At 35.0% G+C, this 19725-nt stretch overlaps 1 non-coding gene across 1 annotated transcript; it reads left to right on the top strand.

Moving 5' to 3' along the window:
• The first annotated feature begins 2758 nt into the window (after positions 1 to 2758).
• Positions 2759 to 2862, top strand: LOC122108351. Its single transcript, XR_006147547.1, has one exon. It is a non-coding gene; the product is annotated as a U6 spliceosomal RNA (small nuclear RNA).
• Positions 2863 to 19725: the final 16863 nt, after the last annotated feature.

Here is a 19725-nt window from a genome sequence, read left to right as displayed (position 1 = left end):
TTGGGCTAATTTTGTCATTATGTTTTGAGAAGTCAAGTTTCAGATTGAATGCAACTCATATATATCCTCACTTGTGTTTTAAATGCTCTCATCATTACAGAACATTCCTAGATGCAAAATAGCTCATGATTCCCATCCAAAAATTTGCAAAAGTAAATAAGCATCATTCTGTTGGATTCCAAATAAATGTTGAAGGATTACAAAAGCTTAAGTCTGGAGAAATAGCAAAGTTCGTCTAATGTAGGACTTTGTAGACCTTGTTAAATTAGAATTTAGGTTTAAAATATATTTTTTGGTTTTATTTGTAATTTCATATTCCATAGGATACTACAAAATTCTTTTTAAGGAGAGGGATTAATTGAAAAATTCACAAATGATTCTGGCATTCTATTTGCCTAGATATTCTTTCAAGAGTGTTATAATTAGAACATAGTTACTAGATAATTCCCACAGGTCTTGTACACCATGTTAATGTGAATAATCTAGACAGAGTTGCCAACAAATGGATGACATTAATTTATATATTTAGAAAAAACAATTTTTAAGGGTTTGGTTTAATATGGTATGAATTGAGTAATTGTGTGACATCTTCTTTCTTCTACCTATATGTAACACAGGAAGCCATTTCCTTATTTACGTGCCTCTGTATACATGGAGAAAAATGCTAGGTTTGGGGTTTGTTTTCAATTTAGTTTTTGTTTTATTGGTTCGTCCTAGAGCTTGAACTCTTGGCCTGCACAGAGTCTCTGAGCCTGTTTATGTTCAAGGCTTGTGCCCTACCACTTCAACCTCAGTGCCATTTGAGTCTGGCTTTTGTGGAGAAGTTTTTTGGAGATAAGATTCTAAGAAACCTTCCTGTCTGGGTGGGCTTTGAACCATAATTTTCCTATCTTAGCATCCTGAATATCTATGATAGCTAAAAAAGTATAAATATAAATAATATTTGCACGTGTTGTGATCCCAAGAATACCAGTGGTGGAAAAATAATGCAGCTCAGTTTATTGTGGTGTTCTTTTCAGAACAAGGAGGGCGTCACATTAGCAGAGGTGTAGTATTTTGTCAAAATAGAGATAAAGTATTCATGATGTGAATTAAGTAATTTTAAAATGCCCCTTACAAGTTGGAAACTGTTAGGCTATGATGACTTTATGGCATAAATCTTGGGATTAATGGTCATAGAAATAATAGCTTTCTCAGATAAACAATTGCTAAGTTCCCTTGCATTTCACAATTGCTTACTGCTAATTCCTGCATCTCAAGGAATTGGGGCCCTGAAATATAGGAAATGACAAATTGAGATGGGTCTTCAATTACTTTGTGTTGACATGTTGCATGGGCCTTGGTAAGAAGTCTTGCCCTTGTTATCTGATGATGCAGGTGACTGGGACCTGGGATCCTATGACCCATGGGTCCTGCAGAAGAATAATATGCTTTAGGCATCTTAGCAAAATTTGGGAATAAACAGTAGGAATGCTTCAGAAATATGGAGAAAAAGTTTGGGACTAGCGAGTTAAAACAATAAACAGAGTAGCAGAGTAAAATTCATTATAGATTAGAGGAAAACATTTTTTTACCATGTGAATTCAGAAGACCAAGAACAGTTAGAATGTATCACAAGTTTATACTAAAGACATTGCATTGATACTTTTTTATATTCTAATATATATTTTAAACCTAATTATTTATATTCCAATCCTATTTATTGGAATAAATATCAATTTATTTGTCAAATTATCAACTAATTCTAGTAAGTTTCATTGTGTGAAATATAAAATCAGCTCATATAAATATAAAATATATAACTATATTTAATATAATTAAAAGGCACACGTTTTGCATTGTTCTGTTGTAGTTACTGTATCAAAGGCAACTCTGTTTAAAAGTATTATTCCATTATCTCTGACTCAGTGTTTGATAGAGTTAGACCTAAAGCTTTACCATTTGTAGATTTACAGCATGTAGGCAAGAGGAAACACTGTGATTAAAACATTATCAATTTAATGCCTAATAATTAGGAGAAACATATGGACTTCTCCTGCAACTATGAAAATATTTGGTGATAAAAAGGCAGTAGTGTAAGTTCCTGCCTGGTTGGATGGTAGACAATCCAGGACATTAAGTAATCATGCATATGAACAATTTTTTCACCTTCTTGGCTTTAGTTACTGTTGAAATGGAAGGTATAATAAAAATTATATTTTGATAAAATACCTTCTAGTCTGAACAGTTCTGTTTGACCTGTACATCTCTCTAGCATCCCTTGTAACCAAGATTAGTTTTGTTCAAGTAAGAAAATTTACGTTTTCAGGGTAAGATATTCTGGTTGGTCTGTTCACACATGGAAGAAGGGTAAAGGCTCAGGTAGACATTTGTGCCAGTAACACCTCATTTGGGAAAATGTCAGCTGAAGAAGTTTAGAAGTAGCTCTTAAGCAATGCTTACTTTGAATTCATTAGGTCCACAAAGCTAATTCAGTTGGATAAATAAGTACTTGAAAAAGCCATCAACTTTAGACCTATGTATAAATAATTGAGAGTACAATCAAATTCCAAATAAAAAGACTTGATAGTCATTGACAAAAAAAATTTGCAAATGTGAGCAATCAACTGATCAATATAATTTTTCCAATATTCACAGAATTTTAGGGAAATAAGATCAATAGCATTGTTAGGAACAAGAAGGTTTCCTTGTTACAAGTAGGCACCCATAGATATAAGCCTGTATAAAGATTGCATCATTAACAACTTAAATTTAGAGGATACTACATCCATCAGCAGCATGTATACTCAAATTACAATACAGAGATTAACATGGCACTTGCAAAAGGATAATATGAAAATTTGAGAAGTATTCCATATTTTTCATTCTTCAGATGCAAGAAATGAAAAACAGTTATTAAAAGGTTGATTACAAAATTACAAGTGTAACAATACACGTAATTCATATAATTAAATTTAGTTTGACATCAGTGGATTAAATCTTCAGCTCAGAAAGGCGTTTACATAGCATAAAATTTACAAAACTTCAAATTAGACAACATTGTCACTTTATTCCAAAGAAAAATAAAGACCTAGAAAAAATAAGGAATCAAACTGTTTCTATATGGAATGAAATCGGAAAGGACACATTAATTAACCTACATATTATAAAGTAATCTAGAATTCAAAGTATATCTAGGAGAAAATAAAATAAATTATGAACATTATGCAAACATAGAATATAGAATATTTTAAAATATACTTTTTCAGACAAGCACCAGAAATATTTTACTTTCTGTACTACTCATTTCAACAGGTAAGTTAAAATTATTTCTGATTAAAAAATCACAAACTCTAAAGAAATCATAATACAAGTATACAAAAACTATTGAATACATTTTGACATCCAATGCAGGCAATTCATTTGGAAGAATTCCGCGGAATCCATGAATTTTTACAATAAAATATTGGTGTTGCTGGGCACTGGTGGCTCATGCCTATAATTGTAGCTACACAGGAGGCTGAGATCTGAGAATCATTGTTCAAAGCCAGCCTGGAAAGGGAAGTCTGTGGTACTCTTATCTCCAACAAACCACTAGAAAACTGGAAGTGGAACTGTGGCTCAAGTGGTAGAGTGCTCACCTTGAGCTGAAGAGCAGAGAGATAGCTCCCAGGCCCAGAGTTCAAGCCCCATGACAGACCAAAAAAAAAAAAAAAAGATATTGCTCTTATTTGTTTTGTGAAAATATTTTGTAGGGACACAAAAGATGGACTTGCGTTTTTGAAATTTAAGAAACTTAACCCGACTATTAGGACTTAGTTGAACAATTTGTACAGCCCTCCACAACTTCATAGAGGGAATGACACATACTTATCCTTTTGGCAATATCTAATGCAGTTTCTTCTATGTTGTTCTTCAGGCCTGGTTTTATATAATGGTTCAACAGAAGGAGATCCAGCGTATCTTTGCTATCTCAATTCTCAGCAGCAAGATACAAGGGGGTCAAAAGGCCTTTAGTTTGGGCATTGGTATCTGTATCATGATGATGTAAGAAAGAAGCCACTCTGGTATTATTCCACATATATGCACTGTGCAGGGGTGTCCAGTCATCTACAATTATTGTATGTGCCGCTTGAGACACCAACTCATTGACAATGTCTAAGTGTCTACTGTAGGTTTCTCAATGAAGAGGGGTATACTCATCGTCATCCCTACTATTCACATGAGTGGCCATTTGGAAAGAAGTCTCCGCACTGTAGTAAGCCGAATATTTTTGGCAGCCCAATGAAGAAATTTGCTGGGATCTTTCTCCATTTTTTTTTCTTTAATTGATACCATTCCTTACTTTTTCATCTTGTTCCTCATATTCCTAAGAATTGCCTAACCAGAGACTTTGAGAGCCAGTGGGAATGAGGTATCCATGTATTTCCCTATTAGTTCACATTGGTTGAACTGGTCAGAAATATCCGGTGAATTTTCTGCATCTGTTTATTCACCATAATTTATTTTCTCTTTTTCCAATTTTACTATTCAAAATTATTCTAACCGGAGAGTAAGGAATTGTTAGAGAACAGAGGAAAGATGTTCCTCCGTATTCAAATGTACACACTGAAAATGAGGACCAGTGATGTCTTCATGTGCAGCTTATTCTAGGAATGAGAAAATAGGAAATAATGCCTTCTATATAAATGATTTGTTAAATGGCAGAGCAAAAAGTGAAATGATGCAACCAAAAAGATAAAAGCAAAGTAAATTAGGATAATTATGGAGCAATCATATTATTTATGAGAACCAAGAAAGGGAAAAAGAGGGAGACAGATGTGCAATGACCTATCTAGCCACAAAATCCATGCCTCTTATCAATTTATAGAGCAAACAAAATTTTATTTTTTAAAAAAGATGGAAATAGAATTTATGTATTTACTTGAAATTAGTAAATACATTTTTAGTAGCCTACATAAAGAGACATAACTTTGACCAAATTACAGACAATAAACTAAATCCTTGATAATTCTAGCAACAGATCTGACTGAAATCAGTTGAATCACACTTTTCCTGTACAATGAAGGAATAGGAAGGTAGTCAAGCAGCCGAGAAGGCAGGGAGATTGTATCTGTGACAAAACTTTGTGGGAATTGGTATTGAGGATTTCTTACTGGTGATCCACTTGCAATGGAAGCATGATTCTGAACTATTGATTTAATCATTATATTCTACAAGAAGATAAATGAGAATTGATAGTTAAGGACTACTGATACATTTTGACCTTCTCACTAAGCACGTTCAATCATCAAAATCACATGAAGACAATAGATAGGCCTCCTTTTTAGATGAAAGCAAGTGTCTTTAAAAAAAACAAGGAATGTATGTAGTCATGCAAAGGACTTCTCTTTTACCAATGCCTCATACATTTTTCTAATGTTGGGTACCAATAAATAATGGATCTATCAGAAAGCTCTTAAAGCTCATATGTTCAATAGTGAGTTCTCTTACACTATATCATGGTATTGTTTGGGTATGGTCTGAAGAATAAATTTACATTACTAACTTGAATTTCTGACAGGACAATATCATCACTGTACATCTTGCTTCTATACTCTCATTTTTAAATTACTATCTAAGTATGTGCATTAGATAACTATTGAGGAAAAAATAGGAGCCACACTGATGGCTTATGTCTTTAATATTAGTTAATCAGAAAGATGAAATCTGAGGATTGTCGTTTGAAAGCAGTCCAAGAAAAAAAAGTCCATTAGAATCTGATTTGAAAGTAACCAGTAAAAGCTAAAAATGGAGCTGTGGTACAAGCAGTAAAATGCTAGCCTTGAGAAAACTGAAACAAAAAATAAATTCTGGGACAAAGCCAGGTCCTGAGTTCAAGCCCTAGTATTAACACCAAACAAATAAATTAATTAATAAGGTAATTAATTAATTAAAAATAAATTAAGTGGTCACTTGTGGAGAAGCAGGTAAAATGTAACATGCGTGGTGATGGTTTATGTATTATTTTGTAATAGGGCATATAATCATTTGTCCTAATCACTAAAATTTTATTTGAAATTTTTTGTACAATAAATCCTGAATTTAGCATGCATGTATATGTGTGTGTACATGTGCGAACATGTGTGTATGTGTATATGTGTGCATGTGGTGTTGCAATGTTGCTTGCCAATGTGGACATGGTGAAGCTGAAAAGAGCTAACTGTGTTGCAATGTTTTTATCTATCAGTGTTCTGTCATGTCTTTTCAGTGGAACCACCTTTCTGTATATATTATTTGTCTAATAATAACGTCATCATAATCAAAGCATTTATAACATTAAGTTAGATAAAGAGAACGCTTTCAGCTCTTATTGTATGTTGGGTAAGAAGATACAGACATAATTAGGTAGTAATTTATTTTGCTGTAAGTTGATTATCAGTACAAAATACGTATGTGACTTCTTAAATTGGTTACACTTTTAAGATACACTCATGGAGTGTTTTGGACCGACTTGACCAAACAGGTATTACTCTCTGGTTATTCCTGTGAAACACAAGTTGGATAAACTCTTTCTGGATTTCTGTTGAAAATAACTTTCTTTGCAAGATCATATCTATTCTCACTAAGAGATAATCAAACCCATACTACGTTTGAATATCTCATCTTATTGTCTGAAAATAAGTATTGTGGATATGCTTGTTAGATATTCCTTTCAAAAACGAATAAACAAAAAGCATGTGTCATGTCCAGATTGTGGATGCATTTGAAGGTATTTTGTACATGCACAGGGATCTTTACTACCACTGAGCCACCCTCCCAGCCCCATCGTTTTTAATTATATTTTTATAAAACAGTTGTACAAAGGGTTTTCCATTCAATGAATCGGTTTATAATTACAATGGATCTTTACATAACTTACTCACATCCTTCCAAACCTCACCCCAATTTCATTTTTTCTAGTTTCATACTATCTGCATTTAATATTATGGCTTCTCTCTCTACTTCCAGAAGTCTATTTAATCCTTCCCTTTGACTTCCACTCACCTTTTCCAAGTGATAGTCTCCTGGTACTCATATTGTTGGATTAAATGTTCAATTTTATAAGAAATTACACCTTTTAAATACTCCTCTGCAGTGCTGGGAAGGTGGTTCAGTGGTAGAGCGCTTGCCTTGCATGCCTGAGGCCCTGGGTTTGATTCCTCAGCACCACATAAGCAAAAAGAAAAAAGCCAGAAGTGGCGCTGTGGCTCAAGTGGTAGAGCGCTAGCCTTGAGCTGAAGAGCTGAGGGACAGCACCCAGGCCCAGAGTTCAGGCCCCATGAGCGAACCCAAAAATAAATAAATAAATAAATAAATACTCCACTGCAAATAGCATGCTTTGATTAATACTGTTGTTTAAGTTGCATAAAATTCTGGCTTCCAAATACACATCCTTGGTGTGTCTGGCTCTGACTTCGTTTACTTAACATAATTTTAGATCTATCCATTTCTTTGCAAATGCTGTAACAGTCTTTATAATGGATGAGTGCAACCTAATTGTATATTTGTGCAACACTTTGTCCAACCATCCCTCCGCTAAAGGTCGTCTGGGCTGTTTCCATAAGTTCTCTACGGTGAATAGTGCAGTAGTGAACATGATTGTGAGAGTGATTTTACTGTAACCTTTTGGAAGATTTCATAACTATTTTTATGAGAGCAATCCTCTAGCCAATTTTACAGAATAAGCATATCCCTTTCTTCATCTCCATCACAACGTTTATCAAGTCCTCAAAAACACACTACCCCCTACAGGTCTCAATCAGCTAAAACCACACTGTGCCCATATTCTTTGTTGTTGTTGTTGTTGTTTTTTCTGTCCGGTCGAGGGGCCTGAACTCTGGGCCCCTCTGGTGCTGTCCCTCAGCTTTTCTGCTCAAGGCTAGCGATCTACCACTGGAGCCACAGCACCACTTCCAGCTTTCTTCTTTTTGCTTATGTGGTGCTGAGGAATCAAACCCAGGGCCTCATGCATGCAAGGCAAAAGCTCTATCACTGAGCCACTTTACTAGCCCCAATGTGCCCATATTCTTTTAACACATTTTTTCATAATTTTACACATAATTTAGTGAGAATCTTCTATGTACTTTCCTAATGTGGGAATAAGGGATATGACAATAGAGTAAAAGTAAGAGATATGGAATTTAATTAGCTATTATCATATTTAAAATAATTTTCAGCTCTAACTCATAGTCTCAATATTATTTTAATCTTTATTTGATTACTTCACATATCCGCTAAATTATAACGTATGATTTAAATACAAAGGCAAAAAAGTGTGGTTTGCCTTTGACACTCATGTGTGAGGATGCACAATATGGGCAAATAAAGGGATAGGAATTAATAGTCATTATCCATTTTGTTAAATGGTTTTCTCAAACTGATTCTCACAATTCATATTTCATTCAACAACAAGAAACATGACAATTCCCTTTGCTTTGCTCCTCATTAAACTTGTTTCCATGTTATTTTATAATGAAGGATGATTTCATAAATCTACTGTAGATATAAAAATATGTTAAAATATTTCTATATGTATGCGTTGATATAAATATACACACATATATTATAAAGGTTGTAATGATAAATTATAACATCTGTAACTGTACAATTTACTAAATTATTTAAAAAATGGATGGCTCAGCCCTGGAATCCTGGTTACTCAGGAGGTTGAGATCTGACCATCATGGTTTGAAGCCATCCTGGGCAGGAAAGTCCATGAGCCTCTTATCTCCAAACAACCAACAGAAAATCAGAATTGGAACTGTGGCTCAAAGTAGTAGAGTAATAGCCTTGAGAGAAAAAACTCAGAGATATCACCCAGGCTCTTAGATCAAGAACTAAAATCTCCCCCAAAAAAGTATTTAATTTACACCTGTGTAAGTAGGGTATTTCCTTCACCCAAATGCACATCCATGCTCATTTGCAAGGTAAATCTGTTATGTCTGGAGTACCACATAATATTATCACTTAAGTACAAAGCATTGCAACATTGTTAAACTCTATCTCTCTCATGCATTTTTCTCCACCCAAATATTCAAATCTTACAATTATTCCCATTATTTAAAGTCATAGTTTTTTTCTTTAATACCCATAATATTAGAATTGGAATTGAGTGTCTTGTGTCTCCTAAATGGATCTTCTTAACACTTTGGCATGCCCCCAGCCCTAAATTATCCTGATTAACTTTCAGATAGAATCTCGCTTCCTACTTGTGTATGATCGTGGGCTCAGTCTACTTCATGTTATTCGTCCTGGAATTTAGAATAACGGGTGCCTGGCATTGTGTACAGATCTTTCTGTCCAGTCTGAGCTTTAACCACTATCCTCACAACGGTAGACTCCCATGTAGTCAGGATTTTGATAAGCTTATCATAGCTATTTAAAAAAATCTTTGCATTTCCTGCAGGTTTTTGAGTACTGAGTTAACTTGTTTTCTTGGGTTGTTTTTTTTCTTTTGAATGTATGTGTTGAGTTGTTCTTCATTTTTCCTTTTGTTTCCTTCACTCAAGTTCTTACCTATAGTGCTGAGAAACCAATTTCTTCTCAAGATAGTCAAGGTGAACATTATTTATTCCAAAACAATTCCAGTAATATTTAAACACCTTCAGGAATTTCGAGAAGATGGTGGAGAAGAACCTGGTGGCTAAACAAGTTCTCGCGTAGAAAGCAGTTCTAGGGTTCCAGTGAACAGTCCTAGGCACACCAAGTGTGCCATCACAGTACAGAGAGTTTGGCCAGAGAGGGAAAATCCAGGTAAGGAGACAGATCTGAGCATTTTCCAGCAGCCATGGCTGGGGCGGCTGGGGCAGCTGTGGCAGCTGTGGTGGCGTCCATAGCAACCATGCCTACAACCCAGAGAGTCTGGGACAAATACGAGCAGATTTTACTCAACACCAGCAAGAACTGACAAGTAGCAGATATCTTCATCCTGCAGAAAGCAGACCAGAGGCTACCTAGGAACCAACACTCCAGCGTGAGTACCAAACTGACATCCTCACTCCTTCTCAAAGGGAACAGAGGAGGGAAGGCCACCCCTCCCCCCAACACTGGAGATATCCATCTTTGATACAGACCAAGGCCTGGCTAAGCAGCTAGCTCTAACTCAGTCCTTTGATGAAAACAAAAGAGTCATTTAGCGAGTCACAAATACCTACCCTGACCTGCCATTCTCAACTTCACCCATGGGAAAGTCACCACAACCAGGCAGAGAAAGCTACACCCCCGAAGGAGTGGCTTTCTTCACTGGGTAAACAGAGCCAGAGGCTGTCCCTGCCTACAGCAACCCTGACAATCAATTGAAAATCAGTAAACATAAACCCTGAGAATGGCTACAGGCTGGGCTCTGTGAATGTCTCGAAAGCTAGCCTCTCAGGGAAAAGCTACTGTTTGCTGAAAGGCCTCAACTTTACCCAGAACCCAGCCTTATCACAGCAACTCTAAACTAGAGGAAACAGCCATCTCCCTCTTTTGTGATACTCAAAGCAGATCTACCTCCCACTGAACTAGCCTGGGAGATGGTTCATAAAATCCTTGGCACTGCAGAGAAATTTTCTGCCTGCTCAAACCAACTGACTTCAAAAACCAATCAAGCCACAGGAAAACCAAACACCACAAGCTGAGCAGAGACTTCAAGAGACTGGTTACAGACACAAGGGAGATACAGGATCTTCCCATCAATCCCCCAAAAACAAAATCAAAGAAGTCTTTTTTTGTATCTTTTTTAAATTTTTACTTTTTAATTATAAAAATTGTTTTTATTAATCTTTTTTTCTTATTCTTATAACTTTTATTTTAGGTGAATATGTGTGTGTGTGTACTTTTTAAAAAAAAATCTCTACTGACCTTTTGGTCTTTTTTGTTCTTTCTTTCTCATTTGTTTTACTTTTTCATCTTTTGTTCTTTTTGCATGAATTATTTGTTGTTCTGCTCATCCTCATATATACCTGTCACTGATTATAAGACCTTATCCCACATTGGGGATATGTACACATTAAGTATGTGTATGTACACATTAAGTATGTGTACATACTTAATCCAAAAATGTATTACTCAATTCAAAACCTCTTAAGATTAAATTCCTTACCCTTTAAGAGGCTAGGTCAAATAATAATAATTTTACCTATAAATTTGGACACAATTTATCTCAGTATATTATTGGCTCTATCCATCATGCACATAATTTATCACAAAATTTAAGTAGGAATTCCTTCATTCCTTTTTAATATTTTATATTTTCTGTAAAAAGATACTGCATGTACTATATTTTTTATTCATTGATATTTTAATTCTTTATGATCATGAAATTATATTTTAAGATTTATGTCTCTGAACTTTTTGTTTTGTATGTTTCTTTTGTGACAAACTTATAGCAAACACTATTATTGGGGTTACCATTATTTCTAATAAATATTCAGAGATTAAATTGACAAAAAAAGATTAAATTCCTTAATAGCAGTATTATCTATTTATACCTATACAATATTTGATGTATTTTTATTTTTTAGTTTTTCAGGTCTCCTTTCTATCCCTCCCCTCCTCTCATCCTATCCCCGTTCATCTCTCAATATTACTTCCTTAAATTTTCATTACTTTTAAGAGTTTAAATATTTGTCTTTCCATTTTTTTCTGGTCTCTTTTTAAATTTTTTTCTTCTCTCTCTCCTATCATTCTTTCCAATCCATTTCCCTCTGTGAGATTAGGACGTGGTTAATTTCACTCACCTTTTACCTTTCCATATCCCTCTAACCCTATTTTCCCCCACCTTTCTCCCTAAACATAATAATTTCTGGTTTGTCAAATTCTTCTTCGCTATTCTTAGCCCATTAATATGTAGTTGTTTAATGCTGAATAGACTGTAGCTGTTGAACTAGATTGTATCCGCAGACTTTTGACTATGCAGTTACAGGACTTTGGTTGATGCTTGCCTAAAAATGGTGTTCTAGCACAAAACTGGCATTACTTTCATCCCAAATGGGCAGAATAAGCAAGAAAAACACAAGGAAAATGGCAAGTCCGGGTATCTCAATTCCCACTCAAGATAATCAGGTGACAGAACAGATAATGTATAATCCAGAGGAGAGTTCCCAAAAAGCTCTACAAACACTACTGGTAAACATGGTGAATGAAAAGATTGAAACCCTGTAAAGGACTCAGTGTGTGTGTGATAGGGAGAGACAGGAGGCAAACCTAAGATCAAAACAGGAAGCTCATGGCTGTGAGGAAGCTGCTCAAAGATTGATACTGGAATTGTGTGAACAGGTTGAGAACACTCAAAGAGAAATAAAGGAATTGTGTGAGCAGGCTGAGATCAGTCAAAGAGAACTACAGAAGTCGCATGAACATGAGAAATCTAATCAAAGAGTAATAGAAGAATTGAAAGAGCAGGATGAGCATAGACAAAGATCTATAGAGCCATTCATGGAATCCATAAACAGACACCTGAAAGGAGTCAGGGAGACCACAAAGGAATGCTGAATGGAGTCCAACAGAAGAAATGGGAGTACAAGGAAACCATAACCAATCAACTAAGTGATTTGAGAATAAACACTGAACACCAAATTAAGAAAGTAAAGAATTTCATATAAGACCTAAAACAAAGCTTCAACAAAGCATTTGAAGCAATAAAAGCTGACCAATTAGAAAGAAAAGAAATGAAAAATATAGAAAGTCTTGACAGTAGGTTAGACTATGCAGAAGATTGAATCTCCAGCATTGAAGACAGCCTAGGTATTATAGATAAAGACCATACAACTATCCAAGACAAATCCAAGAAATATGATAAATCTATTCAACACTTGGAAGACACCATCAGAAGGCCTTATCTGAGGGAAATGGGTGGATAGGAGCACATAGATACAGAAGTTAATGGTCTAGAAAATTTGTATAACAGGCTCCCAGCAAAGAACTCCCAAACACACAAAAAGATAGGCATATTCAGATACAAGAAGCTTTTAGAACTCCAAATAAACTAGACAAGAACAGGACATCCCATAGTCACATTATAACCCACACAGGATCAATTCAGACCAAGGAAAAGATCCTTACAGCTGTCAAGGAGAAAAGATCAGTCACCTATAAAAGAAAACCAATTAGAATCACCTCAGATTTGTCAACAGAGACAATTAAAGAAAGAAGAGCCTGAAATGATGTATGCCATGCCCTAAAGACAAACAACTATCAACCAAGAATAGTGTACCCAGCTAAACTCTCCTTCATAACTGAAGGTCAAATAAAACTCTTCCATAGCAAAGAAAAATAAACAATATATCTCCACCAAATCAGCTCAACAAAAGCTACTTAAAGATGTCCTACACATAGAAAACCAACAAGACCATAATAAAGGCCAAGAAACCACACTCAAACAGAATCCAAGAACCATAGGAAGCACCCAGTACGCGTAGCCCCCAAGAAGGTGGATAAAATGGCAGGAACACCCAAATAATGCTCAGTCCTATCTCTCAATATTAACGGATCTAATTCTCCAATTAAGCGACATAGACTGTCTAGTTGGTTTAAAATGCAAGATTCTTCTATCTGCTAACTTCAGGAATCACAACTTGCCCATAAAAAAACAAACACATTTTGAAAGTGAAGGCTGGAACAAAATCTACCAAGCAAACGGCCTCCATAAATAGGCAGGAGTTGCAATCCTAATATCAGATAAAATAGACTTCAAATTAAAATTATTGAGAAGAGATAAAGAAGGTTACTACATACTAATTAAGGGATCTCTCCTTCAGGAGGATATTACAATTCTAAATATTGTCAAACAATAGTGCACCCAAATTTATCCAAGAAATAATACTTTAAATCTCACATAGATCCAAAGACATTAATTGTTGGGGACTTTAACACACAACTATCCCCACTAAATTGATCAACTCGGCAAAAAATCCACAGAGAAACTGCCGATCGAAAAAAGTGCATATATCAACTGATTTAGCAGGCATCTAGTGAATATTCATCCAGCAGCATCAGAGTACACTTTTTACTCAGCAGCACATGGAACATTTTCCAAAATACACCACATTTTAGGTCACAAATCAACCTTGTCAAAATTCAGACACATTGAATTCATATCTTGCATTCTCTCAGACCAAAAGGGAATAAAATTAGAATTCAACACGAACAGCCACCAAAGAAAGTCCAGTAACATATGGAGGCTGAAAAACATACTGTTGAAACACCAGTGCGTCATGGAAGAGCTTAGAAATGAAGTTCAAATGTTCATGATATTCATCAAAAATTAGCACAGAGATTATCTGCTCCTCGAGACACAGCAAAGGCACGATTCAGAGGCAAGTTTATAGCTCTGAGTTCCTACATGAACAAATTGGAGAGAACTGAAACCAACAATTTAATGAGATCTGACACTCCTTGAAAAGGAGCATCAAGATAAACCCCAATCCAGTTGATGGAAAGAAATAATTAAAATTCAATCAGAATTAAATGAATTAGAATTTTAAGAAAATCATAGGAAGAATCAAAAAAATGAGAAGGTTCTTCAAAAAAAAAATAACAAAATTGACAGACCCATAAAAAAATCTTATCAGAAAAAGAAGAGACACGCCCAAAGAAATAAATTCAGAGATGAGAATGGAAACATCACTACAGAAACAACCAAGATTCAGAACATTATAAAGGAATACTGCTCAAAACTTCATGCTAATATATTGGAGAGCAGAAATGGACCTTTTCCTGGCAATTATTGACATGCCAAAACTAAACCAAGATGAGTTAAACCATCTTAACAGGCCCATATCAAGCACTGAAATAGAAACAGCAATAAGAGACCTCCCATCTAAGAAAAGCCCAAGAACAGATGGTTTTAGAACAGAATTCTACAAGACCTTCAAAGCAGAGCTCAAACCAATACTCCTCCAATTCTTCAATGAAATTGAAAGAGAAAGTTCACTACGGATAGCTTTCTATGAAGCCATCATAACCCTCATCCCAAAACCCTCATCAAAGAAAGAGCACTATAGACCCATTTTTTTGATGAACCTTGATGCAAAGCCTCTCAACAAAATTTGGCTAATTAAATTCAACAATTCATCCAAAAAATCATACAGCACAATCAAACAGGATTCATTTCAAGGATGCAAAGCTGCTTCAATATACACAAATCAATTAACATAATTCATCACATCAACAAGAGCAAGGATAAGAACCACATGGTTATCTCAATAGATGCAGAAAAAGACTTTGACAAGTTCCAAGACCCCTTTATGGTGAAGGTCCTGGAAAAATTAGGAATTCATGGAACATTCTTCAATACAATAAAGGCTGTGTATTACAAAACTACAGAAATGGTGAAAAACTAAAGCTATTTCCTCTGAACTCAGGATGAGACAAGGATGCCCACTCTCTCTACTGTACCTCAATCAAGTATTAGAATCCCTATCTACAGCAATAAGAAAAGATGCAAACATAAAAGGGATCCAAATAGGGAAAGTAGAAGTAAAACTCTCCATCTTTGGAGATGACATGATCTTGTATTTAAAGACTCCTCCGCTCCCAAGTTACTCACGGTGACTCAAAACTTTGGCAAAGTAGCAGGGTATGAAATTAAGCCTGAAAAATCAATGGCTTTACTGTATGCCAACAATGAGAAAAGTGTAGCTGAAATTATGAAAGCAACTCCATTCGTAATAGCCCCCCAAACATAAAATACCTAGGAATTAACTTAACCAAAGTAGTGAAGGAACCATATGATGAAAACTTTAAATACCTGAAAAAGGAAACCAAAACAGACTTAGAAATTAGCTAAAAGTTCCATGTTCCTAGATTGGAAAGATCAACATCATGAAAATGGCAATACTTCCCAATGCTATCTATAAATTGAATGTGATACCTATCAATATTCCAACCTCATTCTTCAAGGAAATAGACAAGGCAATCCAAACATTCATATGGAACAATAAGACACCCCGAATAGAAAAACGATCCTTAACAGAAAGGACAGTGCTGGAGGAAATCAATACCAAATTTCAAACTCTTCTACAAAGCCATAGTAATCAAAACAGCTTGGTACTGGCACAAGAACAGACCTCAGGACCAATGGAATAGAATTGAAAACCCAGGAATGAACCTAAAGACCTACAGCCATCTAATCTTTGATAACGGAGCTAAAAATATAGAATGGAAGAAAGACAGTCTCTCCAGTAAATGGTCCTCTCAAAATTTGTTAACTAGTTATAAAAAACTAAATCTAGATCCTTATATATCACCCTGTACCAGAATCAACTCCAAATGGATCAAAGACCTCAGAGTCATGAAGACACTCTGAAAACATTACAGGATGGAATAGGAGAAACGCCTTGGCACAGGCCGAAACTTTCTTACTAGAGACCCAGAAACACAACAAATCAACAAAAGTTTGGACAAATGCAATTGCATGAAATTGCAGAGCTTCTGCATGGCAAAGGACATAGCTAGAAAGATCCATAGAAAGCCCACGAATTGGGAGAAGATCTTCCCTAGCCATAAAATGGACAAGGGTCTCATATCTAAAATATATCTGGAACTCCAAAAAAATTAAATTACCCAACAACAAATCCTAAAAGAAACAACTGCCCAATAAATAAGTGAGCTAAAGTCTTAAAGAGAAACTTCTCTGAAGAGGAAAGAAGGATGGCCAATAGACACATGAGGAAATACTCAACATCCCTAGCCATAAAAGAAATGCAAATCAAAACAACATTGAGATACCACCTAACGCCAGTTAGAATGGCAAAAATCAAGAAATCTAATAACAACAGATGCAGGATTAGATGTGGTTAGGGTAACCGTACTGTATTGTTGGTGGGAGTGTAAACTTGTTCAACCACTTTGGAAAGTGGTATGGAGGTTCCTCAAAAGACTCCACATAGACTTCCCCTATGACCCAGCAATCCCACTTTTGGGCATTTACCCAAATGATCACAAAGAAGTCCACACTAAAGCTCCCAGCACAACTATGTTTATGGCAACATTATTTACCATAGCTAATCTTGGAACCAACCCAGATGCCCCTCAGTAGATGAATGGATCAAGAAATTGTGGTATATTTACACAATGGAATTCTTTTTCTCCACCAGAAAGAATGACATTGCCCCATTGTTAGGAAAATGAAAGTCTTGGAAAAAATTATATTAAGTGTAGTAAGCCAGGCCTAAATACTCATAGGCCCCATGGTTTCCCTTATTGGTAATAAATAGTATATGTCTGAGACAAGCAGAAAAGGTAAGATTCGTTGATGTTAGGTGAAATGTACCCCAAGATAAGCATTCAAATATTTTTTCTTTCATGCGATTGTTTTTAACATATTTATAAGATGAATTTTTGTTGCTTTGTATGTCCCTCCCCCACCATATAACTCCTGTTTTCACTATATTTTATGTTGGTATAATTTGTGGAGGGGAATGGAAAAAACAAATCGAAAAAAGGATAGAGTTGGACCCATTGTAACAATGAGATGTAGAAGATGTTATGTCGAAAAACGAACTTTAAAACTTTCGCAAGGCGGAGTATAATGGGGTGAGGCAGGAGAGGTGAGATGTAAGGGGATAGGAAGGGGAAATAAAGGAGGAGGCAACAATGCTTGATAAGAAATGTACTCATTATCTTGCCCATGTAGTTGTAACTCCTCTGTATTTTATTTTCAGAATATTAAAAAAAAACCTTCATACCTATTAATTTTATACGAATTCTATGTGCTTAGAAGGTTCTTATTATTTTCACAGCCGTCTTTGGCATACACAGACATATCATGGATTATATGAAGGTAATAAATTTCCAGATGCTTGCCAGGAGCAGTAAAACGTATAGTTTTTTTTTTTTTTTTTTTTTTCGAGAGGCTTGCCATTTCATGAAAAAAATATGCTGCTTGATGCAGGATTTCACTAAATTATATTGCTAGGAAGAACTTAAACAATCATCTAACATTACAGAGTTGAAGGAGATGAATTGATCTTCTGAATAATTTACTATTGGGTCAAATAAGAGCAGGCTGCAAAAGAGAGTAGACTTTAGAGAAACATGATGAGTTGTATGTAAATAGGTGCTTAGCTGATTTTGTTAATATGTGAACTAATGCATCTGTGCCCAAGATAGTGGTCTACCACTTGAGCCACTGCTGCACTTCTGGTTTTTTGGAGATAATCCCATGTTTTTTCATGATTGGACTGGCTTTGAACAGTGTTCTTCAGATCTCGGCCTCCCGAGTAGCTAGCTAAGCTGATTCACCCTCTGAGTAGCTAGTTAATATTCTGTCTGTCCTCTATGCTTCACTGCTCTTTTATTCTTTTCCTGAGGTTATCACAAGCTTGTCATATTTATTTCTAATTGTTTTAAAAATACTGTTACTGCTTGGCACCAGGGGCTCCAATCTGTAGTCTTAACTACTTAGGAGGCTTGAGAACAGAAACCAGGATAAATTTTAGGGGAGTTCCTTCTCAATTTATAGCTGGGTGCATTGGATCATTTCCACCATCCTGCACTATCTAGAGACTAAGATTGGAAGGACTGCAGGATCCAGGAAGGTAGACAAGTAGGTGTGCAACTCTGATGCCATTGATGATGGGAAGGATAAAAGGACAGATCAGGTGCACATTCTTGTGGAAAGGGAACCCCTATACTAAAATTAACCACTGATATGCCAGCCTAGCAAGAACAATACCCCAAGTTGAAATCCCCACAATTTTCCAAAACAAAAAGAAGTACATACATTAACATCCCAAAACTTAGTACAATCCGTTCTTTGCTCTAATATCATCTTTATCTGATTATCATACTATGTAACAGAATAGTTTCTTCATTAAACTTATGATATATTTTAAAATACCTCGAAAATTCTTTCTCACTTATTAAGTGCAAATGAATGGCATATTGCCTCATTTCTTACATATTTGACTGCCACTAAAAATCCATCCAATGATTATTATAGTAATATATTCTGATTTATTACTTTATTTGTAACAGTTTTTAAACATTTTGCTTTTCTGGTGAAGTTTAAGTATTTAAATGGTATCATCAAAGTATATTCCTTGGGTACTTGGGGCAGTTTTTTATAAAATTTTTAGCTAATGGCTTCTAAGAATTCTTAATTTCTATATTATTTGTATTATTTTTAATTTCAATATAATTTTATTGTAAAGGTAATGTACAGAGGGGTTATAGTTACATAAATAAGGTAATGAGTACATTGTTTTGGAAGGAACCTTGTTAACCCTTCCATGGATTTTTTTTGTACACTCAAACAATTACTGATGCTTTTGCTGTTGCTATTGATCAAATGTACTTTTGCTTTCATTGTTCATGCATTTTTATTTTAAAGTTGATATAAAAGGGGTTTACAGTTACTTAAGTCAACTAAAGAGTACACTTCATTTTATTTTCTATATTTCAAATTTTGATGTTAGTTACTTATTTTCTTGTTTCTTTAGGATTCTTTGTTCAGAGTTGTAGGATTAGTAAATTTAATTTTGCATAATTTTTACACATGTAAATTATTCAGACACATATATGTTGCTTTTAAAATATTTAACATGTGAATATTTAAAATTATTTTCTTAATTTTTATATGGTTAGTGAATTTAAATAAATTGATTTTCTTATAGTTCTAAACATATTTTTCCAGGTAACAAATAATTACTGTATTTTCAAGAAGCACATACTATATTAAGAAAGGCTTCATTTCCTGGTCATTTTTTTGTAAATATTTGTACTTGAATTAAAAAAAAAGTT

The sequence above is a fragment of the Dipodomys spectabilis genome, unplaced genomic scaffold, assembly GCF_019054845.1.
Source record: "Dipodomys spectabilis isolate Male_0828 unplaced genomic scaffold, ASM1905484v1 ptg000057l, whole genome shotgun sequence".
In the NCBI taxonomy this organism is placed as follows: Eukaryota; Metazoa; Chordata; class Mammalia; order Rodentia; family Heteromyidae; genus Dipodomys; species Dipodomys spectabilis.
Note: the sequence above shows the minus strand (reverse complement) of the source record. Positions and strands in the feature narration are given on the sequence as shown.